This window comes from Colius striatus, chromosome 5 (assembly GCF_028858725.1).
Source record: "Colius striatus isolate bColStr4 chromosome 5, bColStr4.1.hap1, whole genome shotgun sequence".
NCBI classification, from domain to species: domain Eukaryota; kingdom Metazoa; phylum Chordata; class Aves; order Coliiformes; family Coliidae; genus Colius; species Colius striatus.
The window spans coordinates 12330872-12345859 of record NC_084763.1 but is presented as its reverse complement, the minus strand read 5'-3'; the positions used below and the strand labels follow the sequence as shown (position 1 = coordinate 12345859).

At 38.6% G+C, this 14988-nt stretch overlaps 1 protein-coding gene across 1 annotated transcript in view; it reads right to left on the bottom strand.

Moving 5' to 3' along the window:
* The window catches only part of SUGCT (succinyl-CoA:glutarate-CoA transferase), a 325436-nt gene that overhangs the window by 90596 nt on the left and 219852 nt on the right, over nucleotides 1-14988 (bottom strand). The window lies entirely within an intron of this gene.

Genomic DNA, 14988 nt, shown 5'->3' with positions numbered 1-14988 from the left:
TAAGTAACCTTTGGCTAGGGCATCTGCAGTACTTGGCAATTTACGGAAGTCTACGGTAGCATGTGAAGTGCTGTGCCAGTGGGACCATGAGGACAAGAATGCAGAATATCAGCAGGCCCATGATCAGAAATCACCTGCATATTATGTGTCAGTCTCTTTTTAAAAACATCTTTTGACATGTCTTTCATTATAAACAAAATTTTGCCTATTTCCACCAGTTATACTAAAAGAAATTAATACAAAGTATTTAATGTAACCTTTGCTTGTAGCTGGATGTGTTTTATCTTAGGATTTGCCACACATTTACAGTGCATTTATGAAAATGGTAATTCCACTGAATAAAGAGTGCACAGCACTTTTCTTCAGCCCTTATGATTTATATAGGGAATAAATCTCATACTCTAAAAGTCTTAGTTCAGATTCATTGGGTTGTGAAACATCTCACTCCGTGCTGACTAGGAAAGGTGAAATTCATCCCATCTGTTTCCTCAAATGAAAAGCAAGTGCCTTGTCTCACCTAGACAGGGAGGTGAGCTGCCATCCAGAAATTCCCTAGCCCTTGTTCTCATCACAGGAAATTGAGGGACTAAATACCTGCTTAGATTTATAGATAGATAAAATTAGGCAAGATGATTGACTCCACACACCTCAATATATTTACAAAAATCCCTTGCTTTGGTAATCTTTTGTGAAGTTCCTGAAGTTATTTGTATCTTTTTTAGATTTGTATCTCTACTCACTGATATATTACTGGATTTGTATCTTTACTCACCTCTTACTTCTCAAAGTGCCCTATTCACTTTATGCTGTAATAGACTAATGAGAGCTTCTATGAAAAATGTTAAAATATCCTGATCATGGACAAATGCTACATAGTAACGGCCTTTCCCCTTGCCCACTTTGATTCCTTAACCTGTAAGCTCATCCTCAGACACAAACTTGCTGTGAAGCAGCTACACTTAATTTACAGTTCAGTATTGGACATATATCATGACTTAGGAGGAGGGATTATAGACTATCCTTCTTGAGAAACTATCTTGTGACCTTTTTAAGAAAACTTAATGCCAAGGTTAGTATATCAAGTTAACACTACAAAGCAAAAACTAATGTCTTCTGTAAGAGTCATTTAATAACACCTTTCCACTGAAACAGCCCAGCATCTTCATCTTCCCCATGGAAACCATTCTATTCAGGGATGTTGCTCCACACCATTGACTCAGTCTCTTGTTAATTTAAGGAAGAGCTCAAGCCTATACGGACAGATCCTCAAGTCTGTTTTGCAAGATTTTCCAGAGATTTCTTTAGAAACTAAAGTTTCTTGTTACACTGGGGTTAAGGTGCAGTGGGAAGGGTGTGGGCAAATGGGGAAGGGAGATGACATTTTAAAATGCTTTGTAAAACACCAGATGTTGCAGAACCAACAGAGTGGAACAATGTATTTGCAATTATCAAAAGAAGAGAGTTGTTTGTCCACATTTTTAAAAACTCAAGGGATACTTTTAAGTCACTTAGTTGTGGTCTTTCTGTGTGTGAAGAACGTAGCAAACGCCCTTATAGATTTGATATTTAAATGACATGCACAACAAGGGAACCGCTTGATGTGGTTCAGCATTTGCTCTTGTTACACTCAGTACTATGCTGTAAACATTCCAACTGTGTGAATAATATAAAAACTATGCAAAAGCATTTTGCTTTTCTTAATGTATCTTTCCTGTGCATGTTTGAGCTCTATAAAGTTGGCATGGGCATGTTATACGGCAATGCAGGAAATGTACTAGTTGCAGTTACAGATGTGGGCAGGTGACAAGGAGATCCTACTTCCTAACATTGCAGTTCCAGCTTCAGCTGAAAAAAAACCTTTTAGCAATAAGCCTAAGAACTATGTGGATTTTTTCTATTCCATAGCTATGGGCAGGATAATTTCTATTTTTTTTTTATTAATGGGAGAAGTAACTATTTTAACACAAAGCCTCCCCTTCCTTCTAATCACTAAAGAAAGGACACATTCATTTAAAATCAATCTATTTAAAGGGTCATGAATATTTTCTGCAACCTGATGGGTATTGTTGTTTGGAAACAATTCTGCTTGCACATTACATCACTTCTATACTGCTCTAGAAACATTCTGTGGAGGCTAGAAGACAGTCAGAAATCCTGAGCTCCATATTCCCTCTGCCATTAACCAACTGTGCTCTTTTAAACAATTCTCTCTGTGCCTTGGTTTTTCCATCTGTAAAAAGCAGCAGTTATAAATATTCAGCTGTCTGACAGAGGTGTCATGAATGCCAAGATATAGTACAACTCTGAAAAGTGACTATGCAAAAAGGCATCTCCTGACTCAAAGAGCCTCTCCCTTGGCGAAATCCGCACGTGAATTCACATGGCCTATACACCACACAAGCCTCATTTTGAACACTTAAGGAGAACATTGCTATACAGTGGGCTTGTGTAGAGTGATGGATTTCATTCCCCAGAGGATACTTAGCCACATGTGCTGACTTCAGTGGCAAAAAAATATATTTTTATTGATTTTTCTCCCGACAGTCATGCAGAAACTTAGCTGAGATTGACACAGCTGCAGATTCCATTCCACCCTGTGCTCCTCCAATACAATCATTTACTGTTCTTTCACATAGTGCAGCAATAGTGAGGCAACACTATTGAAAGTGTTGGAACTGCCTACAAATCTCCAAGGGAAAGAATCTGAAGGTAGAGGGATAAAATGAGCCTTGAAGCAAATTGGAGTGCACAGGTGTAAATAACTTGGTCAGCAGAATCTGTGTAACTAGCCATGATGAGTACACTGGGAAGAATCCAGTCAGCTCTCAGAGCAAAGGCTCAGTTTGCAAGGAAAGGCTTTTTTTTAGTTGTAAGCAACAATGATTTGATCATGAGTTACTGAGGACAACTAACATGGAGGGTTTCAACACCATTTCTGCAGCAGCTTCTCAAAAATCTTTAATGTATTAATACTTGAGAAGTACTGCAAAGTCCTGAGATGAAACACAATGCAGAAAGTATTATAATGCTTCTCCTTTGGGTTTTTTGGTCATTTACAGGAAAACAAATCTTTGCTTCTTAAGAATTCATCTGCTCTTTATATTCCCATTGTTTGTGTTTATGACATAATCATTTCCACAGCAACTAATTAGGAGAAATCAAGAATTATGGCCTAAGATGAGGCCTGTAAGGACCAAATGAAATTACATGTGTTACATAGGATATTTGAATGGAATCTTACATTTAGCTAAAAAAGTTAATAGGAATGCCACAATATACTATGCAAGTTTGTTTAAACAAGGAATTAGGTGAATTTTCACCTAAGACTGTGCCTTTTATTCACTGGCCAATTTTGTTCTTGCATACGTGGTGCATGTTTAAGAAATAGGAATGGCTGCAACAAGTCAGATCAGAAGTCCATGCAGTTCAGTGGCCAATGGAAGAATGTCTGATGGTAGAGAGCTCAAATATGCGGAGGTACTTTTCCACCAGCATCAGTTCACTTGCATATATGGATGTTTGTCATGGCAATCTTGGACATCCAGTGGCTCTCCTACCCAGTGGCAAAAGGTCAAGGAGGGATAATGACATATTGGTAAGGTGAAATTAGGACTAATAAATTTCTGCTTTGTCACATTCTCTTAAAACTGTTTTGGCTCCCCTTGTAACAAACCAATACCTTCCTGCAGAGCTGCTAATCAGTTCTCACAGTCTCCAAGTCATAGGGATATCACATTGCCTCCTATACTGCAACAAGATTTAAGAAGTTTAAGAGGATTGGTAGTATCCATCAAAGTGTTCTTTCTCAAAGAAACAACTTGAATAACCATCAAGGAAGGGGATTAAACAGGTAATAAACCATATCCTAAGGATAATCAGTTTGCAACACATTCTACTTTCTTTTTCCTGTCACCAGTACTCTCCTTTGAGACAAGGACCATGAGGAGTGAAACAAAGAGGTCTGCAATGCCAACTGGCCTCCATGTTATGGGAATTCAAGGAAGAATCTTTATTTTCCTCTTGTTAGATGTACTGAACACCCACAGCAAAAGGAAAGAGCCTAATAAAATAGAGTGAGGCTCTCTGCCATTTATTATGCAGTGTTTGGCCCTTAGAATGAAAAGGGTGAACATCATTGAGAGAGATAAAACTTTGTCATACAGGCTCCATTTCTGAGGTTAAAGGGAGTTTTTATTACAGCAAATTCAAAGTTTTGCTTACTCACTATAAACATTTCAAGGATACACTGTGTCAAACAGCTCCTTATGTTAAATACCATGTAAGACACTGATGTTTTCCATAGTTTATCATCAATAGAACTGGGAAGTGTAATAGCAATGGGTTTTAACTTTCTGGACAGACAAAGTCATTTTGATAATGGTGGCCACCAGAGACAGGAAGAAGTCTAAACATTCTTGATCTTTGGGGTTAGTGGGAATTCAGCTGAATGTAGAGGGACCACACATGTTCTCTCGGGAGCAGGGTGCTGGCAGCCTTATGTAACACATAGCTCCTTTTTTTTTTTTTTTTGGCTGATGCACAAAGGAGCAGGAGAATCATCTCTGAGAAAGTCACACTTCTGGACACATGCAAGTCGTTGCAACTGTGTGCACCATATGTGGAGAATGGTAAAGAAGGGACTGAACACAAAAGGCAAAAGAGGGAAAGTGATAAAGCCCTTGAAAGTGGGTTCCTCCTGAAGCAGTAAGGGACTTTGAAAACCACATAGCAGGCCAAGTCAGCTCAGGGAACTTTCCCAGCTACCAGCTGTACTCTCAGACAGATGGAACAAAAAAAACAAAAATAACAAAAGGGCATTAACAATAAAAAGACAGAAGTTCGTGTAGGATCCACTGAAATTAAGCCTTTTGTATATAAGCCTGCTCTTGTTAACCTAGCTTGAACTCCCCTCATGAGTACTTTGGGTCAGGAAACAGAGCAATTACAAGCAAAGAGCTACTGTTCTATTCTAGGTAAGCCATTCTCCTCTCTGTAGCAATGCTCCATGGGGTTGGAGAGGTGAGCCCAGGTATGAAAAGTGCACCAAAATGTTTCACATTTATGTGTAGCCCTAGAACTATGGAAGTTGTCCATTCAGCAGTTTAGAGGTGGAGTGTTTTAATCTGCTACCAATACAGACAAGTATATAGATAAGAAATTCCTGTTAAAATGTGCCAAATCCTCAGATGTACCCAGAAGGCTTAGATTCATCCATCTGGGCAAAAGCAAGTCTTTCACCAACTTGTATCTAGTAGCATCAGTCAAGATCTTGGAGAGAAAAAAAGCCCACCTCCCAATGACTTAGCCTTGCTAGCAAAAGTAGATGAAGTTAAGCTATGAAATAAAATTCTACTTTTTTTATTGGGGAAAAATAGTATGGCCTATAGCAACCAAGCACATAAAATGTGTTTTCTCAGAAGGATTTGTCAATATGGTACAGTCAGGAAATATTTATCACTGTTAATAATCTTGGGAAACACTGTAAGATATTGCACCAATGATGTTAATGGAAATTGGAAAACAAGAACCTGAATCCTAATTATTGGAGTTTTGTCACTTACTTTAATTGAAGTAAATTTCATAAGTCCACAAATCAATAGAGTAACTTTATGATTGCGATTCTGTGTTACGGGTAGACTCAGATACCTAGAACTGTCCACACCATGAAAAAAATTATGGTATTTTGTAATCTCCATTCCATATATACACAGAACTATCATATCTACAATGCCTAACATGCAAATCTGGCTACTTATTTTTCAGGTGGTGTGATTTGTTTCATACAGGCCTCTGGAGATTTTTATTTCTAATCATAAAAGCAATGGTATATTTAAAGAGATCAAAAAAGATCCTGGATATGAGTTTCACAGTTACTTAAGAATTACATTAGGAACTAAGGTTTCCATTTCATCCTTCTGTGATGTACTGGCAGGATACAATTCTTGTCCCTGTGAAATCAATATTATCTTTGTCACTAATTGCCAACAAAGTATATACTTGGTTTAGTGTACTATCATCTAGAAGCTAGTCGCTGCATCTCACATCACAGATTACCTCAAATGTATCAGTTCTTGCCAAAACAAAACAAAAAAATATGAAACATATTGAAATAATAAAAATATCAGTTTGGAACAGATTGTTAACAATCAAATGAAAGGTTAACAATGGTTTAAAAACAGTTAAAGTCTTCAAAATTTTCAACACAGTATCCTGGTAAACCAAAATATCATTAAACTTGCCTAAAAAAAAACCCCAACAAAACAAACCTCTAACATCAAACAGTACTAGGCATTTATCTTCAGAGCAGTGCATTACAGGTGACCTCTATAGATTGGAAATAGGATTACATCAACAAACCTTTCCCTTTAAAGTGGTGGACGGTGTGAGATGAAAGAATGCTGTCCCTAACATTTTACAGTGCTACTGGCTCAGGTTTAAAGGAAGTATGCAACCAGGTATTCCCTGTCACATCCTAATCTGCAATACTGACATGGAGTATTGAGCTTTTGAAAAGCCTTTGAAAATGATACTTTCAAATGATGAAAAGAACCTGGAGAACTGTGTGCAAATGGGTATGAGAAATGTGAGGGAGAATACAGATAAGGAGATAAAGAGGAACTTTTACAATGAACATGGCCACATACTTATGCCATCAGCAATAACTCATGCCTGGAGCAGTGTGCATTAACATCAGATAAAATGATATTACAGTTTGAGGTTTAAGCTTAATACCTGCATTTGGTGTCTCCTTGTTTCTGTAAGGGTTGCTTTTTTTTTTTCCAGAGCAGGCAAATCATAACGCTACCTTCCTGGACTGAATTAAACAAATAAATAACTATGTATTCAAAGATTTAGCAAACTAATGATAATAATAATAATGACAACAACAACAATAACAAAATTAAAAGCATCTTCAGCTCTAGTATTCCCTTCCAGAACATGGATGGTCTCTTGGGCATGCTCAGTTGGCTTGCACAGCCTCTATTTACTGAAGTCAGAAATTGTCATTTACTTCATAATCAGTATTTTTGTTCCAATACAAAAAAAAATGTAGGAACTGTTGCCCAACTGGGCTATATTTTCAAGGCCATGTCATAATAATTCACAGCACATCCAAAGATCTCCATATGAAAATGATGGTGAGGATTTAGGGTCCTCTAAATCCTTGAGAGGACTCCATCAGCTTCCCAGCATTGTTTTTTAAGGGATCAGTGCTTTTGTTGTGGAAGCATTCTGATTTGATAGACCTGAGCTCTGTCTATGGTGTCTAATAGGGACTCAATCACATAATATGTCACAATACACTTTAAACACTCATATAATCCCTACTTCAGCAAGGTATTATTTTGGACAGAAATAGAAATTACAAGAGGAGAATCTTGAGCCACCAGGCTTCATGTACTGATTTAGCACTCTAAAGGTAAAGTGGGTACACCGAGGAAAGCCTGTGCACTAACTATTCAGCCAAGCATTAGGATAATTAAATAAAATCCAAATAATTTGTTTAACTTCCTGCAGCTAAACTACATTTCCCCAGAAGTGGCATACAGTATGCCAATCTCATTGTCCAAAAGAGTGATGTAAGAAAATGATCCACTGTGGTGTTCTAGCATTACACAAGAGTGGTACAGGATGGATTAAAAACATACTTCATAGAATCATCATATGTGCCTTACACAGTGATTTAAAACCCAAAATAATTCTTAAAAGTATTCTTTCAAACCATTCAATATTTTTCAAAACTTTACAATGCCCCCTTACCTCCAGATTGGGTGCTTACTCTGACTGCAAGCCAGTTGCTAGTCTACATAAAGGAGGATATAACCCTCTGTTGCCAGACACTTCCTTAATTCCTCAGAATTTCAGTTTTGCTGGAACAGATTTCAAATCTGACCACAACAGTTAAGGAGGAAAACTTGCACTCAGTATAAAATATACAAATCAGAAAATATATACAACTAACAAAAACAGTCTCAGTACTACTTGATGAGAGGTATTTGTTTTCCCCTCCAACATTCCAGTAATGTAAAACCAGTGTGTAAGGTAGAAAATAATTTTTCAATTTCAGGAAACATCATTACTAGCTGCCAAAAGTCTATCCATATAATAAGAACTATTTGCTAAAGCTGAACACCTGCAGTTTTATAGAAGGCCTCTGAGGACAGCTGTAAGTAAGTATTCCAGTCTACTGATACAGCAGCCAATCAAAACCTGAAGGTTTTGTCCCAGGAAACATCACATTTTGCTAGCTAGGGCTACATGTGTGCATATAGACATTTGATTTAGACAGACAGACAGATAGATAGATAGACAGATCAATCTTCTGAACATGATATAATGCCTTATATGTAAAAGGCAAGGCTAATGAAGGAGCTCTTAGTCTAGTCCTAAAAGTACAGTTTCCTGCTCAAAAATGCTCTTGGAAACAGTCCAGAGTGCTGGAAATTTGCATTGTAACAAACTGTCACACAAATATGCATGCATTAGTTGCCTTCCCAAATACAAGGCAATTCTTTTAAATGGTTACAGAAAAAAAGTAGTGCAAATGAAACATCTTCCTCATAATATGCATAAAAACTACATCCAACTGTAGATTCCACTGTTGAAAGTGCTACCATCATAACATCCTCATCAGAAAGCTCAGGCAGTGTGGGTTGAATGAGTGGATGCTGAGTTGAATCAAGAACGGACTGAATGACAGAGCCCAGAGGGTGGTGATCAATGGCTCAGTTGGAGGCCTCTGGCCAGTGGAGTTCCACAGGGGTGGGTTCAACATCTGATTCAACATCTTCATCTGGCAATGGGAGTATTTGGCATAGAAATGGGATTTTAAATAGTGTGCATCCTGGATATCTGGCCAGTTCAATTTTTAAATCTTTGATTAGAGATAAAGCAGCATTTCAAACCAAAACAAACTACATGCAATAAACCTTAAAGAATCTGACTTAAAATTGCAACTGCTTGACCAACCTGACAGTCTTCTATGATGGTGTAACTGGCTGGCTAGAAGAGGAGAGAGCAGCAGATGTCATCTACCTTGACTTCAGTAAAGCTTTTTACACCATCTCCCATTACACCTTCATAAGAAAGCTCAGGCAGCGTGGGTTGGATGAGTGGACAGCGAGGTGGATCAAGAATGACAGAACCAAGTCAAGTTGGAGGCCTGTGGCCAGTGGAGTTCCACAGGGATAGGTTCTGGGGCCAGTCTTGTTCAACATCTTCATCAAAAACCTGGATGAGAGGACTCAGGGTACTCTCAGGAAGTTCCCTGATGGCACCAAACTGGGAGGACTGGCTGATTCCCCAGAGGCTGTGCTGCCATTCAGCAGGATCGCAACCAGATTGAGAGTTGGGCAGAGAGGAACCTCATGAGGTTCAACAAGGACAAGCGCAGAGTCCTGCATCTAGGGAGGAACAACCCCATGCACCAGTACAGGTTGGGGGTTGAAACGTAGCTCTGTGAAGAAGGACCTGGTGGACAGCAAACTAACTATGAGCCAGCAATGTGTCCTCGTGGCCAAGAAAGCCAATGGTATCCTGGGATGCATCAAGAAGAGCGTGGGCAGTAGGTCAAGGGAGGTTCTCCTCCCCCTCTACTCTGCCTTGGTGTGGTCTCATCTGGTGTCCAGTTTTGAGCTCCCTAGCTGGCGAGAGTCCAGCCCAGGGCCACCAAGATGATCAGGGGACTGGAATGAGGAATGGCTGTGAGACCTGCGACTGTTCAGCCTGGAGAAGAGAAGATTGAGAGGGGACCTCATTAATACTTACAAGTGTTTGAAAGGCAGATGTCAAGAGGATGGGGCAACACTTTTTTTCTTGGTAGTGTCCAGTGATAGGACTATGGGAAATGCAGAAAAGCTGGAACACAAAAAGTTCCATCTAAACATAACAAAAAACTATTTCACTGTTGAGGTGAGGGAGCCCTGGCACAGACTGGGAGGGTGTGGAATCTCCTTCCCTGGAAGTTTACAAAACTCATCTGGACACATTCCTGTGTGATCTGATCTAGGTGAACTTTTAGCAGCAGGGTGGGGACGGACACAGAGAAGACGACAGGGTTGGACTGAATGATCTTTAGAGGTCCCTTCCAACTCTGTGATTCTGTGATCATTTCAGGTACTAAAAATATGTTATTTTTATTAATTAGTAGGCAACTTCATTAGCACAGTTTTGTTCTTGCTACTGTACTACCAGGCTGTTACTATAAAGGTTATACTTCTTTAGGGGAAGTTTACCTACGAAATATTTCATCCTATATATTTAAAAGTCCATGCACACTTATGAAATACCCCACTGCTCTTAATGAAGCCCACATGGATCAGGTGACTATCATAGAGAATAACCAGAGTTTAAATACAGAGAAGTGTCAAGAACTAGTACTCTCCTTTCACCACAACAGTGATAAAAAGTTTTTTGACATTACTCTGCTGCCATGCTCCCTGGCTGATGCAGGTTCTGCTTCAGATCTCCATCTTCTTCAAGCACTACAAGTGTTTTGTACGTACATGGTACATTTGCCTTGAGTAACCAACCCACAAATGACCAACACTTTTAGAAATGTTACAACAGAGATAAACAGGCACATTCAGATAAAGAAAACATTTCTTTCCCTTTAAATTTTAGTCCTGTTGTTTGAAGATGAGCTGAAACGACAGATGCTGCTTAACCTGGTGTTCTGCGTCTCGCATCCTCCACAGGCAGAGGTCACAAGAACAGATATGTGCAATGTAGAACTTTTTTATCCCCCTTCTCTGAGCAGAGAAAGCATACCATCTCTGAAAACATGTTTCTGAGCACAAGCAATTTTTCCAACTACCAACAAGACTCCATGTCACACAAAATAAACTCAGTGCAGATTTCAGAGAAATTGACATTCAGTCTCTAGTAATCCAATATTTACAGTCTCCCAAAAAGAGAAGGATCTGGAAGGCACATGCATGCACACCCAAAAGTCCGAGATGGAAATAAATAAAATTTAAAAGCCAAAGTACGAAACACTCAATGATTTCAACAGGTGTTTACAAAACCAGAGCTATCATTCATTCCTGAATTGAACTCAGAAATTCTTTCCAATGTACCTCTATGTAAAGGAGAACAGCTCAGCTCTTATCTCAAGGTAAGAAGAATACAGTCTCCCAAACTTAAATGAATGTTGTTAACTGCCCTGATAAAAACCTCAAACTTATTCCTTTGTTGTCCAGGTTAAAAATTCAGCCATTATGTGATCGCAAGCAGCTCTCCATGGGGTCACTACACATTTTGTACAAAATGGAAAGATGTCAGAGTTTCATGGAAAGTTTCAGTAACTGCATAGTCAGACGGAACCTCCATCTATGCTGGAACTCATCTCCCTGTCAATCCTAAGTATGACTGAATGAGAGCAGATTGATTGCTCTCCAGAAGAACAATTGTAAAATTGATTCGAACCACAAACTTATCTTGCTATCAGAAATCCTGGTTAACCTATTTTACAAATAGGGGTTATGCCAGAAAAAACTAATCTGCTTCCTCAAGTCAGGGCCAACCTATAAAGGAAAGGAAAGTCCAAAAGCAATTGATAAGCCTGAAAAACAAAAAAAAAATCCCAGACACTGAAAACAATTCTTTCACTCATTGTGGGCCAAACACTGCGTGATCATCTATAATATCAAAAGATGTAAAATCACACAACCTAAACTTTAAAACAAGTTTTCTGGGTGAAACCCTGAATACAACAAAGTCGGTCTCTGTTGACTACTTTCCTGAGGCCAGATCTCATCCTTGGTATTTGGAGAACCTCAAATTCTACACTGAAGATCTGAAGGTAGAAGCACAACAGAACACAGGACAAATAATGCAGTGTCTGTCAAACAAACATATTGGCTTTTGATTTGGTTTGATTTTTGTCTTGCCTTTTTTTTTTTTTATTCTGTCTTTTGAGTGAGGTCTATTTTCTGCATGAAAACTGTTGCTCTCTCTTCATTCTTCCCGAATGAGATGCACATCTCTCATCCTAAACTCCATCGATAAACACATTTCATTATGACTGAAAGAGCTACAGAATTTAAAAGAAAGTATGTCAGTACTAAACAGGAATGTTGTCTGTGGTGCCTATAAATATTTATACTACTTAAATTATCAGTCATATCCGAACACTGTTGTACAGCTAGGCACTATATAAACAGAAAAATTACAACATCAAAGAAATTGATATGGTATTTGCTGAACGTGTTTTCTACTTTTTTATTTCAAACAAGGAAATGTAATAACTATATCCTTACTATACAGAAAAGACAGTTTTCCACAACAAATCATAAATTGTAAATGTATATATGGCTTACAAGCATTCATTAGTTCTGTTACTGCTGACCATTTATTTTCTCCAGCAAAAGTAACAATCTATTTCTTGGATCCACGTTCAGTAAGAGCTCTATGTGACATTATGAATATAGTTGAAAATGCTTTAGACTGTGCACAGGCAAAAGTTGACTGTTACAGAGCCACCTGTGTTTAAAAGGTTAAGTTTAGCAAATTATTCTTAATTATGCTAAAAAATGTTAAAAACCTATCATTAATGAAACATTTCATGCCATAGCTTGATCACAGCAAAAGCAGGAAATTCAGAGTTGACATTCCCACAGCAACCTTAACCCTATCCCGCTGTGCATATTCATTTCAACTGAGTCTTTCTTTCTATGACCTCATAACATATGTGAAATGAAGGTGATAGGGAAATATCCTAAAATTATTATAAATCAGAAGTATGTTGTTAAGTTCCCTTATTGTAGCGGTAGCATTTGAGTGGAGATAGCGTTCTCAAAAATACACATGGTGACTAGTCAGTGCATTTATTGAACATTACTGCCTGTGAACACACATGCTCTACCAATATCTTTGGTTGCTCACCTTTCATATTAGGATAGTTACTTTATCCAAGCCTGGATGTAAGAAACCTGGAATCTGAACAGATCTGTTAGGTATGGGGCTTCAGACAAATATAACTAAACTGCAGCCAAAGCTGTCTCCTAGAGGAGTACAATCATCTGTTTTCCAACACAAAACTAATAACCTGCCAACCCCAATCTGGCTCCATGCATACATACTCCAAAAGTTTCTGCAGTGTTTCCCCAGAACCAGAGCACAAGGCAATTCAGTAGAACAGCTCTCTTGTGCTTCTACGCAGCGTCTCAGTCTATGAGCAATAGCTCTGCTATACATGGACCTGCCCTGCACCCAACTTTCCTTGCTCTGGATTTCACGTCAGACTGAATGCAGATTCCTGTAGATATAACTATCACAGACCTGATACGTACATCCTAATAAAACTGTTTGCTTTATTGAAGGTAAATGTGTTTCAGAGCCTCCCTTGAGATTTTTCAGGAATTGTCCCAAATCCAACATATCCATTGCTGTGCTGCACCTCACAAGTCATCACTTTATGTTAACTATCAGGCCTGAATGGGGTTTCTGTATATGCTGCCCAAATTGGCCTGTGCTGGGAGACACTGCAAGGTCTCTGCATTTTACTTCTCATGGCACATGACAACAATTGGTACTTACTGAAACTTGAGTGCAAGTACTTCTACACCTGTACTTAGGGAAACACTTTCATATGGTGCTGAAAGAAGGTCTGAGTATCTGGAGTTCAAGTTTAAAAACATAGTAGATAAACACAGTGAAAACACATCCAGCTACAGAAAATTATGTTATTTCAGACATGAAAACTCAAAATGGCATCTCACAGCACTATGTAAAGCAAATCAGGCACAGGCTGCAGATATGCAGAAAGAAAATCCTGCACACCTAACCGTCAAGGAGGGAAGGCAATACCAGTGACTTTGGACCTCTGTGTGATGGCTACAGTAGGAAGTGATTTAGAGCCCAGGGGACCTAGGAAGTGAAGACTGCTGCTCCTCAGAATGGAAAAGTTTGAGAGATGAATAAATACCAGCACAGCTCTGGCCATAAGGCAGAAGATGCACATCTATTAGGTACACTCTTGTTGTTATTGAGAGAAGATATGTATTGCTCCAAGTTTTTGAGATGTCTTTGCACATGCACAGAGCCTATAGGCTGCTTCTCCTGAGAAAGTCAAGGTGGTAGTCAAACCAAATCTTTTCAACTGGAAAACAGCATCTAACCCAAGATATATTCTACCCATGGAAATAAAAAGAGAGACTTTTAGACTCAAAATTCTGATGTCACTCTGCACAGTGCTCTCTAGATTTTGCAGTATTGAGCCCCTGCTTTGCAGACTAAATGAGGAAACTGTTTCTTATTGGACAGTGCCACAGGCAAGAACCTCTAAGTCATGAAATGTTTGTCTGTCTTAAAGAGATTTTTGAATAAAAATATAGCTTTTGGTGTACCTTGAAACAAATCACACTGAGATGCAAGTGAAAAATGTGCTAACTGCAATAACTTTTGGTCACTCAGAATTAGACACTGTATTTTTTTAAAAAAACATATACAAATAAGCCCTCAGAAACTATGAAAATTCACTGAACAGATGGAAGATGTATATAGTCCAAAACTGTTGCAACATTGCCATTTCCATTCTTTACCAAAACGATATACACTTTACATAGAACTTAAAGGCCACATATAAACATTTATATTCACCTCTGCAGTTCAGAAGAGCTTATTGCTTTACTCATCTGCAAAAATGCTTGTTACCTCTGAGTATTGTTAAATGGACTAGCATGCTACAGTTCCACAGGAAGGGAAAAATCTCTTGCCACAGAGAGTTTGCAATGGACAACTACATGTGGCCACTGCCCAGAAAAGTTGGTTCAGTTACTGTGTCATTCTGCTTCTTTAAAAATCTGAAGACTACAGAAAAGGCATGGTTTGGGAAAGGGCTAGGACTAGGATAAACAGTTAATAATATCTGACTTAAGACTACTGAAAGGAGGTGAAAGATTCTCAAAAACTTTAATGACCTTAATGTGCTGACATTGTATGACATAGAAATTAGCTATACTGGTTATCACGCTATTGAAGACATGT